Source organism: Aquarana catesbeiana, linkage group LG02, assembly GCF_042186555.1.
Source record: "Aquarana catesbeiana isolate 2022-GZ linkage group LG02, ASM4218655v1, whole genome shotgun sequence".
In the NCBI taxonomy this organism is placed as follows: domain Eukaryota; kingdom Metazoa; phylum Chordata; class Amphibia; order Anura; family Ranidae; genus Aquarana; species Aquarana catesbeiana.
Window position 1 is genome coordinate 652554213 of NC_133325.1, and position 13049 is coordinate 652567261.

Genomic DNA, 13049 nt, shown 5'->3' on the forward strand with positions numbered 1-13049 from the left:
AAAAAAAAAAATTCCCCAACCCTTTTCAAAAACGCACCGGCCACAAAACACATAGATGTGAACGTGTACCATAGAAAACAATGTTAAATGGACTGTGGGGTGTTTCTGCAAACTGCAAAAGAGCGCTAAAAAAACACATAGTTGTGAACCAAGGGTAAAGGGATATGAGGCAAGAAAGAAAAAAATTATAGAGTAGCACTTTAACACATGCAAAGGTAAATGTAGACCCCAGAACATATGACATAAAAGAGATCAGCCGTAAGCCTATGTAGGAAATATTAAACACATCTCAGACTCTATAGTTAGAAAGGAGCCTTTCAAAGGTAAGTGGTACAACTTGAAAAAAGTGTTTACGCTTCGTCTATACCCTCCATGGCATGCTAAATTCTAGTCACAACAGGTAAAAGACAGAAATATTATAGCTCTACGTAGCAGTAGTAGTATTGTCCAACCAAACTTGCCAGACTTTCTCAAACTCTTTTGGGCAACCCCTACTGTAAAATGGAGCCACCTTATTTATGAACCCCTTCCAATAGGTCAGGGAGGGTGTCACTGTTTTTTTTTATAGTAAAGAACTAACGCCTTGCGTGCGTAAAATAGCAGTAGAGTGCGTTGAGCCCTGGTGGGCACCAGACCTTCCACAAGACCAAAAAGGCAGACTGTTACCATCATTGGCATTTGTAAGGAAGTTACCTCAGTTATACATTGCAGGACCATTCTCCAGAAATCCTAAACCACTGGACAGTACCAAAAGCCATGCCCGAAGGTAGCCGGGGAGTGAGAGTAAAGTAAGTTTTGGACAATTTTGCTGGGGTATAATATACCCTGTGTAGGAACTTGAATTGAATTAACCTGATTCTTGCCGACACCAAGTGAGTAAAGGGAAAACTCCACATATGATCCCAGTACTCCCCAGTCAAGTCTGGGACCTCCTCCACCCATTTCTCTCTACATTTAATTATCGGAGGGGGAGGGACAGGGAAGAGTTCTTTATATAATTCAGAACATCTCCTCACATTTAAAAAGATTTTTTATTAAGCAGGGTCCTGCTGTTATATGAAGGTTGGATGGAAGTGTACATGAGGATGGTCAAGCAGGAGTCAGCTTTTAAAATTAAAACATTTACCAGGACTTCTGTTTATAACTTGCTTAATGCAAACCATTATTTTACCCAAAATAGACAAAGTAACAGGTTAAAGGGACGCATCCTTGAAGCCAAAATTTCTGAGCTTAAAGAAAAAATGGAGCCATTCCAAGGAACTAAGGAGTTCTTAGATAAAGCCCAACAGTTGCATACTCACTTGTCCAAATATGATACTGATATTCAGCAGAAGAAACTTAAGAAATACCAGAGAGATATTAAAGACTTTGAACAGAATCAGGTATATAAATGGCAAACTGATTCAATTCCAACCGATCCCAATGTACCTCCAGTCGTGCGAGATCTGGAGATACATAATGCTGTTAGCCAATTAACCAAGGATTTTAATAAGAGGGTGACCCCTCACACTCCAGTGAGAACCTCTAATAAACCAGTCTCTTACCCTAAAAATAACCCCCCTCAGAGGGGTAGAAATTATCCCCCACAGAACAACAACAATTACCCCTATCCAGCACCTTATATGGTACCTACACACAATAGGTTTGCGCCTTTGTCTAATAGACCATCCGATTATGATTACCAATATCATAATCCAGAACATAACTATTACCAACCCAGACCCCCTAGAGGAAACTATAGGGGCAATTATGGAGGTCGACCCTATTATAATCACCACAACCATCACCAACCAGGGGGGAATGGAAGGAATGGAAAGGACCCTACAGAATCCCACCCACCACACCCCAACATTCCAGAGAGCCTACCGAAAAAGAGGCAGTAGAGGGAGAAGGAGAAAGAAAAAGAAAACGGGACAATTAAATACAGGGATTTTTAATCTATCCGGAGTAGACCTTTCAGAGGAGGAATTACTAGTATTATCGCAAGGGTTAAAATTTGCACCTAGCAAAAATATTGACAAGTTTGATGTATTTGTTGATATAGAGAAATTTATTAGGAAATTAAATATCAAAAAACATTTCTCTTCACAAGCAAATATCTCTTCCCCTCCTAATGGGATTGAGACCACTTATTTGCATAGTGGACTCAAAAATAATTCAGTATTCAATCCCAAAAAAAAGCACTCACCACCATATTGAAGTGTTTAAAAATATGGTTCAAGAGGAGGTAAGATCACTCAAAGTCCCAAAATTCAGTGCCAATCAGTCTATTCGTTTAGGTATTAAAAGATTAGAAGATAATAAACAAATAGTAGTCCGACCAGCGGATAAAGGGGGAGGAGTAGTAGTCCTTAGCAAAGAGAATTATAATTTGGAGATCCAAAGATTATTACAGGATATCACCACCTATAAACCCTTATTGTCAGATCCCACACCACAATTCACAGCACAGCTCTCTTGTTGGGTAAACAAGGGTCTACAGTTACATATTCTCAATAAAAAGGAAGCCCATTATCTCATTCCCCGGACCCCACGTATTCCAGTTTTTTATATATTGCCCAAGATACACAAATGTAAAGAAAAACCTCCCGGCCGACCCATAGTGAGCGGGATAGGGTCTCTATATTCCCGTGTAGGAGAGTACTTGGATATTTACCTACAGCCTTTAGTCACCTGTGGACAATCATATTTGAAGGACAGCCGAGCTCTCATTCAATCCCTACAGGGTATTACAATATCTTCAAACACTCTATTAGTGACTATTGATATAGAATCACTCTATACCAATATTAAACAACAAGATGCCTTGGTAGCAGTAAAATTAGCACTCATGGACCAATCAAAACTTAAATTACTGCAAATAGAATTTCTAGTTGAAGGACTGAAATTGGCTATGGGGAATAATTATTTTTGGGCACATCACCAGTTTTACAATCAAGTAAAAGGAGTTGCCATGGGGGCAAGGTATGCCCCCAGTGTAGCAAATATAGTACTCAATAAATGGGAACAGGAAACTATTTATCATCAACCTAGCAAATCGTTAAAGTACTATAAAAGGTACATTGACGACGTCATTCTTTTGAGGGAGGGCACTATGTCAGATTTTCAAGAATTCCTTTTGAGTCTGAACAATAATACCTATGGACTCAGGTTTACTGCCGAATCCAGTTGGGATACTATTAATTATTTAGACCTCACTCTAACTAAACAAGGGAATAGGTTAGTCTCCAAAACATTTTTCAAGGCTACTGACTGTAATGGATTTGTGCCAGTCAATAGCTGTCACCATCCACAATGGTTAGGAGCCGTCCCTAAGGGGCAATACATGCGCATCAGGAGAAATTGCGATGACATTACTGACTACCACACACAATCTGAGATTCTCACCAAGAGGTTTCAGGAGAAAGGTTATCCTCTAAAAAATCTTATTAAAACTAAAAACCAAGTTTTGGCCATGAATAGGGACTCTCTTTTAGTCCCTAAGGAAAAAGCCCCCTTTTTGGGAGATATCTCCTTCATATCAGGTTTTCATCGCCAATATAAGGGAGTGGAAAAAATATTTCATAAACACTGGCCTATACTTTGTAAGGATAGAGATTTACAGAACTTACTCCCCCCAAACCAAAGTTTATCTACAGAGGAGCACCAGGACTTAGGAATATGATAGCCCCCAATGTACCCGATCCTCCTAAGAAACCCTCTACTTTTCTGGATGGATCAGGGTTTCATTATTGCACTAGATGCAAAGCTTGTCGTACCACAAATAGAGTAGGGAAAAAGATTTCCAAATTCCATTCCAAGGTCACCCGACAAGAATTTTCTATAAAACCTCTGATCACATGCAATTCTAGTTATGTCACATATGTGTTAGAGTGCCCATGCTCAATCCAATATGTGGGTCGTACTACCTGCAAATTGAGGGTTCGTATTAACGAACATGTAGCCAATATTTCTAAAGGTTTTTTTAATCATAGCGTATCACGGCATTTTCGTATGGTCCACAATAGAGACCCCCGTTTGCTTACTTTTTACGGTATAGATAAGATTGCCTCCAATTGGAGAGGCACTGATCTTAAAAAGGCTGTTTCTCAGAATGAGACCCAGTGGCTGTACCGTTTACAAACGATGCAGCCACAGGGCTTAAATATCGAACTGGATCTAAATTGTTTTTTGACTAAGGATTAGATGTGTGTTGGATACTCTCATAGATTTACTCTTTCTCCGAATTACTGATCTAAGGTAATTGGCATCTATTTTTGGATGTTTTTCTTGGGTTATTTTTATTTATTTTCATTTTTTGCAACTGTTGGGTACCTAGTTTTTTTCGTTCCTAATTCAAAATTGTGACCAATGTCACAATTTTTAGTGAATATATAAATATATTTTTTATTTTTATCTATATATTTTTATTTTTTTCACATTTCTATTAGCCAGTTGCTGGCGGAATGTGCCATCATAATCCTAGTTTCATTCCGAAACACATTTTCTATTAGTACCAGTATTTAAGATCATTTACATTTGTATGAACTTTTTGTGGAAGTTTAAATCAACCTCTGTCATTATAAATGCTATTGGAGACGGTTGTACGGTGTTCTGTGAACGGCACTGAGGCTGTGAAGCATTCAACCCCTCCCTTTATGCAAATTCTAAACACTATTTAAACCATCTCCTTAGTGACCAAGTACGCTTCCTGAAGACGTGTTTAATGAAACGTACGTCGAGGCGGTACTTGGTCACGCAATTACATCACATCCGGCTTCCGTGGTTCGTCTGTCTGTCGAGGGTGAAACGCACGCCCTTGCCGCGATCATCTGGGAACTTCTCCTACAGAGCGGATTCCCCCATTCATAAGATACGCTTCCTAGCCTCAGTGCCGGGCGATGGCACCCAATATGTGAGTAGCCATTTGGCTATGCTTTGTTTTTATTCAATTTTTAAATAAACGATGTTACACTATGTTTGGTTCCTCTCCATCTATCTTATATCCCATGCGTGAGACCCTGTGATGTGAGGACAAGAGTTTGGTTCAGTTTTCTCCATTGCAGCAAGCATTATCTTGCTAAAGTCTATTTGACCTTTTTTTTCATTAAATTGGTCAACTTCATCTGGTAAGCGGACATCCATTTCCATGAGCACATTGGTGTTTTTCAGTGATGGTGAAGGGATTTTGCTGCTCACGTCTTGATATCAAGATTCACATCAGGATTCTATACAATTTATTTTTTATCTTTGATGGACTTTTTTATTATACTACACATCTGATATTTATTTGACATTAAATGTTACGGTGGCACAATTATTATTGAACACAATTATTTTTTGCCTCCAGGTTTATGATTTTGTTTATCCAATTTTTATGCACACAGGCTGGTTTTCATTATTTGATAGTATTATTTTTAGCTCACATTTAATGGAATTTTTTTGTGTATTAGCTTCTTTGATAATTATTTAGCGCTCCCCAATCCCCTTTTTTTCACTTTATAGCAGACAGAGTTAAAGTGGTATTAGACCCCCCCAAAATGTATTAATTTGCAGCTTTCCAATTCATAGATGTGGTGACTGCATTTTACTGAGAAACAACGTGTTTATAAAAATCCTTAGCGCCATTTCACACCATAGAAACGCAGTCCGGATACGTTCCAGATGCTTTTCTGCATGCGCGTTTGTGACATGTTTTTGATGTGTTCCAGTTAGTTTTTGGTGCATTTTTGATGCAGTCCAGTGCATTTTCCCCCTCTTTTTTCTTAACTGTAAATGAGGACATGTGTGTTCCGGTGCATTTAGGTGCGTTTTACAGCATTTCAGTACAGTCCAGTGCAGGAACAACGCAGCATGTTCGACTTTATTTTCTGGAACTGCAAGCACTGGTGTGGACTATGCCATTGAAAATCATATAACCTACTTTCCATGCGTTTTTGATGCAGAAAAAAAAACGCGCTGGACTGCATGTGGTGTGAACTGTCCCTTAAAATGGTTCTAAATGCAAAAACAAAAATGTAATATAGCTCTCATTTGTTTTTGAAAATGAAGAAAGAAAAGAAAACATTTTTTTTTTCTTTTTTCAATTTTCAAAACTTTGTGACAAAAAGTGAGATCTGCAAAATACTCAACATGCCTCTCAGCAAATAGCTTGGGATGTCTACTTTCCAAAACGGGGTCATTTTGGGGGGTGGGGGGGGGGGGTTGTGCCATCTGGGCATTCTATGGCCTCTGAAACTGTGATAGGCAGTGAGGAGTGAAATAAAAAATGTACACCCTTAAAAAGCCTGAAGGCGATGGGGGCGTGGCCGGATGTGAGCCAGGCAGCAAGCAATTCTCAGAGGCTCTGTCTATCCTGTACTAATCCGCGATTTAGGAGCACTCAATCCGCCATTCCAGGAAAACCATCCTACAGAGGAAGCTGTCAGGATCAAAAGGATGCATTCCTCGACCTCCAAGAAGCAGCAGAAAGCTGCAAACGAACAGCGCCATACCCGCTCCACGAAGGACGGGATGAAAGACTCCGCCCCCGCCATCTTGCCTGCACGGAGTTCAGCAAAGCGTGCCACACTGACATCAGGGAAGATGGCGACGGAAAGAGATGCTGCAGAGCTGGAAGTAGAAGTTGAACAAGCGGAGGACTCACAGGGGGCTGTGGATACGGACGCCATAATAAGACCGATCCTAGAAGCCATTAACACCAGTAAGTCGGAACTTATGGGTAGAATTGATCACCTATCGTCTGAATGTACTCTGATAAGGCATGATCTTGATAAGATCAGGGGGCGGCTTACTACTGTGGAATTGAGGGTCTCTGATGTGGAAGATATCACTCACTCTCAGGGGGCAAATTTCACCAAAGGGTCAAGAATATGCTGGATTGGAGGCCTGATGGACCGAGAACCCAATAGTGAGTGAGGACCAAATGCTGATGTGACGGCGATGATCTGAGATTACACATTAAACTACCATCCAATAACCCCAAAAGGAGGACGCATCCAGTGGAGCTTTCTATATATCCGCAATGGAGGAATGTTTCTCTCCTCAACTCGTGCTGAGGTACTTTTTCGTTTGTTAATACTTTTATTTTTTCTGGATGCTCCGTTGAATTATTTTTGAGCTGGAGCGAAGAGAATACAGGTGGATTCGACACTGAGCTGCAGAACTGTTGATCGCAACGACCAGATCTCACAAGAAGTTTTTTTGATGGTTTTTTGGGATGAAGCTACATACCAGAACTGTTTTTGAGTTTTGTTGGGGACTTTTTCTGGTATAATAGCAGGGGGGAAGGTATCTCTGTCACAGCCCAAATATCTGAACCTTTTATCTGGTGTAGGAATCTCCTAATGTTATTGAGTGTGGGTGACACAGTTGGGGGGGGAACGATTGGGTCCCCTGGCGTTCCATACTATTGGTCCTAAGGATAGAAAAAGTCATGACGGATAAAATTAATATAGTGTCCTGGAACGTCAGGGGTCTCAACAACAAATTCAAGAGGGCCTCGGTCTTTCACTATTTAAAGCATTATAAACCTCACCTAGTTGTTCTACAAGAAACCCATTTGGAGGGTAGTAAAGTTATGGCCTTGCACAAACAGTGGATCCAAAAAGCTGTTCACTCCACATATTCCACGTTTGCGAGGGGAGTGTCTGTTCCTTGTACTATTCAACATGTAGTTACAGATCCAGAGGGCAGGTATGCTGCAGTGGTAATGGACATTCTTAACAGTCGCATGTTGTTAATAAATGTATATGTGCCTCTGCCTTTCCAGGTTCAAGTTCTGTATGACATGGTGTCAAGACTGGCACAATTTTTACATTTGCCCCTGGTCATGTTGGGGGATTTCAATGCCGTGCTGGATGCGGCGTTGGACTCCTCCAACCCGGGCAGGATAAGCTCTGCTGATCTGAGGAGTTGGGCCTCCACGGTCGGAGTGGAGGAGATATGGCGATGGAAGCATCCAGCAGATAGATGCTTCTCCCACATGTCGACAGCTCATGGTTCCTCAGCGAGAATAGACCTAGCCTTCGGTAATAATCTTATGCTACAGTATGTGTCAAGTATTGATTACCTGGCAGGGGGTCTGTCGGATCATAATCCTCTCTTTCTCACTCTGGCCGTAAGGACGGGGGGGGGGGGGGGGAGGGGGGGTTGGCGTTTGGGGGGGGAGGGGGGGTTGGCGTTTATGCCCCGGTTGGTTGCAGCATGAACAGTTTGCTGCTCAGCTGGAGGAGGCGACTAAAAACTATTGGACGTCCAATGTAGATGCGGCAGGGCCCCCGGTGGTCTGGGACGCCTTCAAGGCGGTCGTCAGAGGGGAATCCATATCGGCCATATAGACCGCCAGGGTAAATGAGAACGAGGAATATAAAAACCTGCAACAGGAAGAGAGAGAACAGGCCAGGGCACATGCGGAATCCCCATCGAGGGACTCGTATGAATCCCTACTGGAGGTCAGACGGCGTCTGTCACTACTGGTTAAAGGACAGACAAAGTCAGAGGAATCTCAGAAAACACATAAAATTTTCGCTGAGGGGGACAAAAATGGAAAGCTCCTGGCCATGCTGGTAGCGGATCACCCTCCGATGGCTCACATCCCGGTTATTAAGGATGGGAGTGGGACGATGGTTAGTGATCCGGTACTTATCATGCAGGAATTTGTGGATTTTTTCTCGTCGCTATATTCTCCCATTCCTCCATATGACACGGCGGAATCGGATAATGTACTGTAGAGTCTACCTATACCTAGATTGTCAGAGGAAGACTGCACCTTATTGGAGGCCAAAATAACAATTAAGGAAATAGAAGCTGCAATATGTGCATTTCCGCCCAACAAGGCCCCAGGGCCAGATGGTATCCCAGCTGACTTCTATAAGGCGAATATTGAACTATTGGCAGGTAGATTCAACTGGCTACTGGAACATTGTCTAGAGCACTCCTCCCTACCTGACTCAATGATGGAAGCATATATGATTCTCCTGCCAAAACCAGGGAAGGACCTGACTGATTGTGCATCGTATCGCCCTATAGCCCTACTAAATACAGACCTAAAAATCTTAACCAAGGTATTAGCAACCAGACTTGCCCAGGTTATCCAGACAATAGTTAATATAGATCAAACAGGTTTCATGCCGGGAAAATCGACAGACACCAATCTAAGGAGACTGTTCACACATTTACAGCTTCCCTCCACAGACTCTGAATCTAAAATAGTGGTATCCCTAGACATAGCAAAGGCCTTTGACTCTGTAGATTGGCAATTCATGAGTAAGGTACTGGAGGACATGGGATTCGGACTCCAATTTCGGAAGTGGGTCTCTCTGTTATACAAAAACCCTAGGGTGGCGATACGCATGGGTAGGAGGGTGTCTCCCTTTTTTGCGATAGGTAGAGGCACAAGGCAGGGTTGCCCTCTGTCCCCCTTCCTTTTCGCTCTTGTGATGGAGCCTTTGGCCATTGCCTTAAGGGTCTCAGGGAGGGTGCAGGATATCAAAGTGGGCACCATCCACGAAACAGTTGCACTCTACGCAGATGATATGCTCTTGTTTCTGACAGATCCGAAAGAACTCACTAACAGTGGTACTGGAAATCTTGGATGATTTTGCCAGGTTTTCAGGGTTACAAGTGAATTGGAATAAGTCCTCAATACTTCCATTAGATGACAGAGCAAAAAACGGTGTTGATCCGGATCTGCCGCTACAATGGGTATCGTCTATGAAATACCTTGGGGTAAAGGTTACAGCAAATATAAATGATTACATGTCCCTCAACTTACTCCCACTGATAACTTTCCTCAAACAAAAAACTCAGGCTTGGACTAGGCTTCCACTGTCTCTAATAGGCAGGATCAGTCTACTCAAAATGAAGGTCCTGCCAGTGATTCTATACTTTTTGAGACATGCACCAGTGTGGATCCCAAAATAATTTTTTCATCAATTGGATGGCATAGTGGGCTCCTTTTTGTGGGCCCCAAAACCCCCCAGGATTGGGCTTATGGTACTTCAAGAACCGGGTGACGGGGGGGGGGGGACTGGCACTCCCAGATTGGCACAAGTACTATCTGGCAGGGCAGATGGTTTTTGCACGCAGATGATTAATCATGGATGAAGGGGACGCAGCCACGGTGTTGGAAGCGGCTCACTTGGGGTCCTATGAAAGCCTGCGTATGGCATTATTTAGGGGGCTTAAATCTGAATTACCATTAACTACTACTATGAAGGCTACTGTAAAAGCTTGGGACATGGCAGTTCATTTGGCTTCTCCAAGCTTTCATGGTTTTTCGCCCACGACTCCGCTGTGGATGAATCCTATGCTGCAGCACTTACAACTTACCTGACCCCATGATATGGGCAATAAAGGGAATTAAGACACTAGGGGACATAACAGCTCTTGGAGATCTTCTGACGTTTCCCCAGTTAAAGTCAAGACACAACTTGGAAAATGTCTATTTATTCCGTTACTTACAACTTCGGCATGCGTACCAGTCACAATTCAGGGTCCGTAAAGTGGAATCTTTCCCGTCCACTCTTAAATCAATGTTATCGGAGGATGCTCTAGACAAACCCCTCTCCAAATCTTACAAAGTATTTTTCAAAATTACACCAAAAGCAATAGTAAAAACCAGAAGCAAATGGGAACTGGAGGATCCAGAGCTTCAGGGATAGGATTGGGAGGAAGTATGGGATCAACTGTTTAGACATTTGGTGTCAGCCAGGGATAGGTTGATTCAATTCAAATTTCTTCACAGGAGTTACTTTACTCCGGCAAGATTAGGAAAGATTTTTGGGTCAGCCTCAGCGGAATGCTGGAGATGTTCTTTTTCCCCGGCTAATGCTGGTCATATTTTCAAAAGATATTGGGAGGAGGTCCTTTCATGCATTTCGGACCTTCTCACAATCCCTATTCCTTTAAATATCAAGGTATGTCTGTTGGGACTGGAACAAGAGGTGGTTCAGACCAGGGCACTAAGAACATTGCTCACTATTCTGCTTTTTTATGCTAAAAAGGTCATTTTACTCAAATGGAAAGATCCACAGGCTCCAGACGTCGCATTTTGGAAGAAGTTGGTAAATAATATGATGCCTTTTTACAAATCTACTTACCAGGCTAGAGGTTGTAGAAAAAAATTCGATAAGGTATGGCAGGCATGGTATGGAGCTGAAAATACAGTAGGATAGCCATACCAATACAATCTTTAAAGAGTAACAGGAGGAAGTCAAAAACTAATGTGTGAGAATTCTACCTAACCTGAAGACATTGGAGGATTGAACGGATGATGGTGGATTGAGAACCTATAATGAGATGAAAATCAGTCTTTCTCAGCGGTGAGATAATTTAAAATATAGGAGTTTTAAATATACATTGGTCAATCTGAATTTTGAATTTGGGCCGTGACGGGGGGGAGGGGAGAGGGTTTTGGGGGGGGGGGGTGTCATTGGATGGGTTTCAATGTTGGGGCCCTGCGAGGCCAAGTCTGGGCTCTGCCATGTTGGCGGCCCTGTGGTTGTTGTATATATGAAAACTTGAATAAAAAGAATTTACAAAAAAAAAAGAAAGCCTGAAGGCGGTGCTTGGTTTTCGGATCACGTACGCGGCTAGGCTCCCAAAATGTTTCACACATGTGGTATCCCCGTACTCAGGAGAAGCAGCAGAATGTATTTTGGATTGTAATTTCACATATCCCATGGCATGTTTGAGCAATATATCATTTAGTGACAACTTTGTGCAAACAATATACGCAACTTATATAAAATATTCCATGGACTCGACATGCCTCTCAGCAAATAGCTTGGGGTGTCTACTTTCTAAAATGGGGTCATTTGGGGGGGGGGTTTGAACTGTCCTGGCATTTTATGCACAACATTCTAACCCACTCTTCTAACCACTTGAAGACAAAGCCCTTTCTGACACTTTTTGTTTACATGAAAAAATTTTTTTTTTTTGCAAAAAAATTGCTTTGAACCCCCACACATTATATATTTTTTTAAAGCAAAGGCCCTACAGATTAAAATGGTAGGTGTTTCGTTTTTTTTTTTCACACAGTATTTGCGAAGCGATTATTCAAACGCATTTTTTTTGGGAAAAAAAAACACATTTTTTAATTTTAATGCACTAGAACACACTATATTGCCCAAATGTTTGATGAAAAAAAAAAGATGATCTTAGGCCGAGTACATGGATACCAAACACGAAATGCTTTAAAATTGCGCACAAACATGCAGCGGTGACAAGCTACATACATTTTTAAAAGCCTTTACAGGTTACCACTTTAGATTTACAGAGGAGGTCTACTGCTAAAATTACTGCCCTCGATCTGACATTTGCGGTGATACCTCACATGCATGGTGCAATTGCTGTTTACATATGACGCCAGACCAACGCTTGCGTTCGCCTTTGCGTGAGAGCAGGGGGGGACAGGGGTGCTTTTTTTTTTTTTTTTTTTAAAGATCATGAAATGCTCGTAGCTTCCGGTTTCTTAGGCCATAGAGATGATTGGAGCCATTCTGGTCTCTGATCAGCTCTGTGGTCAGCTGGCGGAAACACCGGCTGCATTCTCAGGTTCCCTGTTGGGACAGGATAGCCAGAGAAAACCATGGAAGACGGTGGGAGGGGGGACATTCCCTCCCACTGCTTGTAAAAGCAGTCTAGAGGCTAATTAGCCGCTAGGATTGCTTTTACATGAAAGCTGATCGCTGGCTGAAAATAATTATACCAAGATGATACCTAAACCTGCAGGCATCATTCTGGTATAACCACTCAAAGTCCAGCAACATACCAGTACATTGCTGGTCCTTGTTGGGCATATATTGTAATCTTTTTTTTTTGATGCAACCTGTGGGCTGAACGAAAAAAAGAGATTGATCGGTGGGTATGCCCACCATTAGAATACTTACCTTCATCCACCCACTTCTAATGATGGGCATACATGCACCATTTTCTTTTTAACTGTGGTGGTGAAATCACCTCCTACTTCGCTGGAGTCACGGCTTTATGTATCGTGGGAGCAAATGTTGTTGCTGTCAAGATAAATAAATCAGTGCTGCAGCTGAATGGCCTAAAAAATATATGCC

The 13049-nt window shown here is 42.1% G+C and overlaps 1 protein-coding gene across 3 annotated transcripts in view; it reads left to right on the forward strand.

The window, feature by feature from the left end:
* Positions 1-13049, forward strand: part of GDPD1 (glycerophosphodiester phosphodiesterase domain containing 1) — a 163957-nt gene that overhangs the window by 140951 nt on the left and 9957 nt on the right. The gene's annotated exons all lie outside the window — the stretch shown is intronic.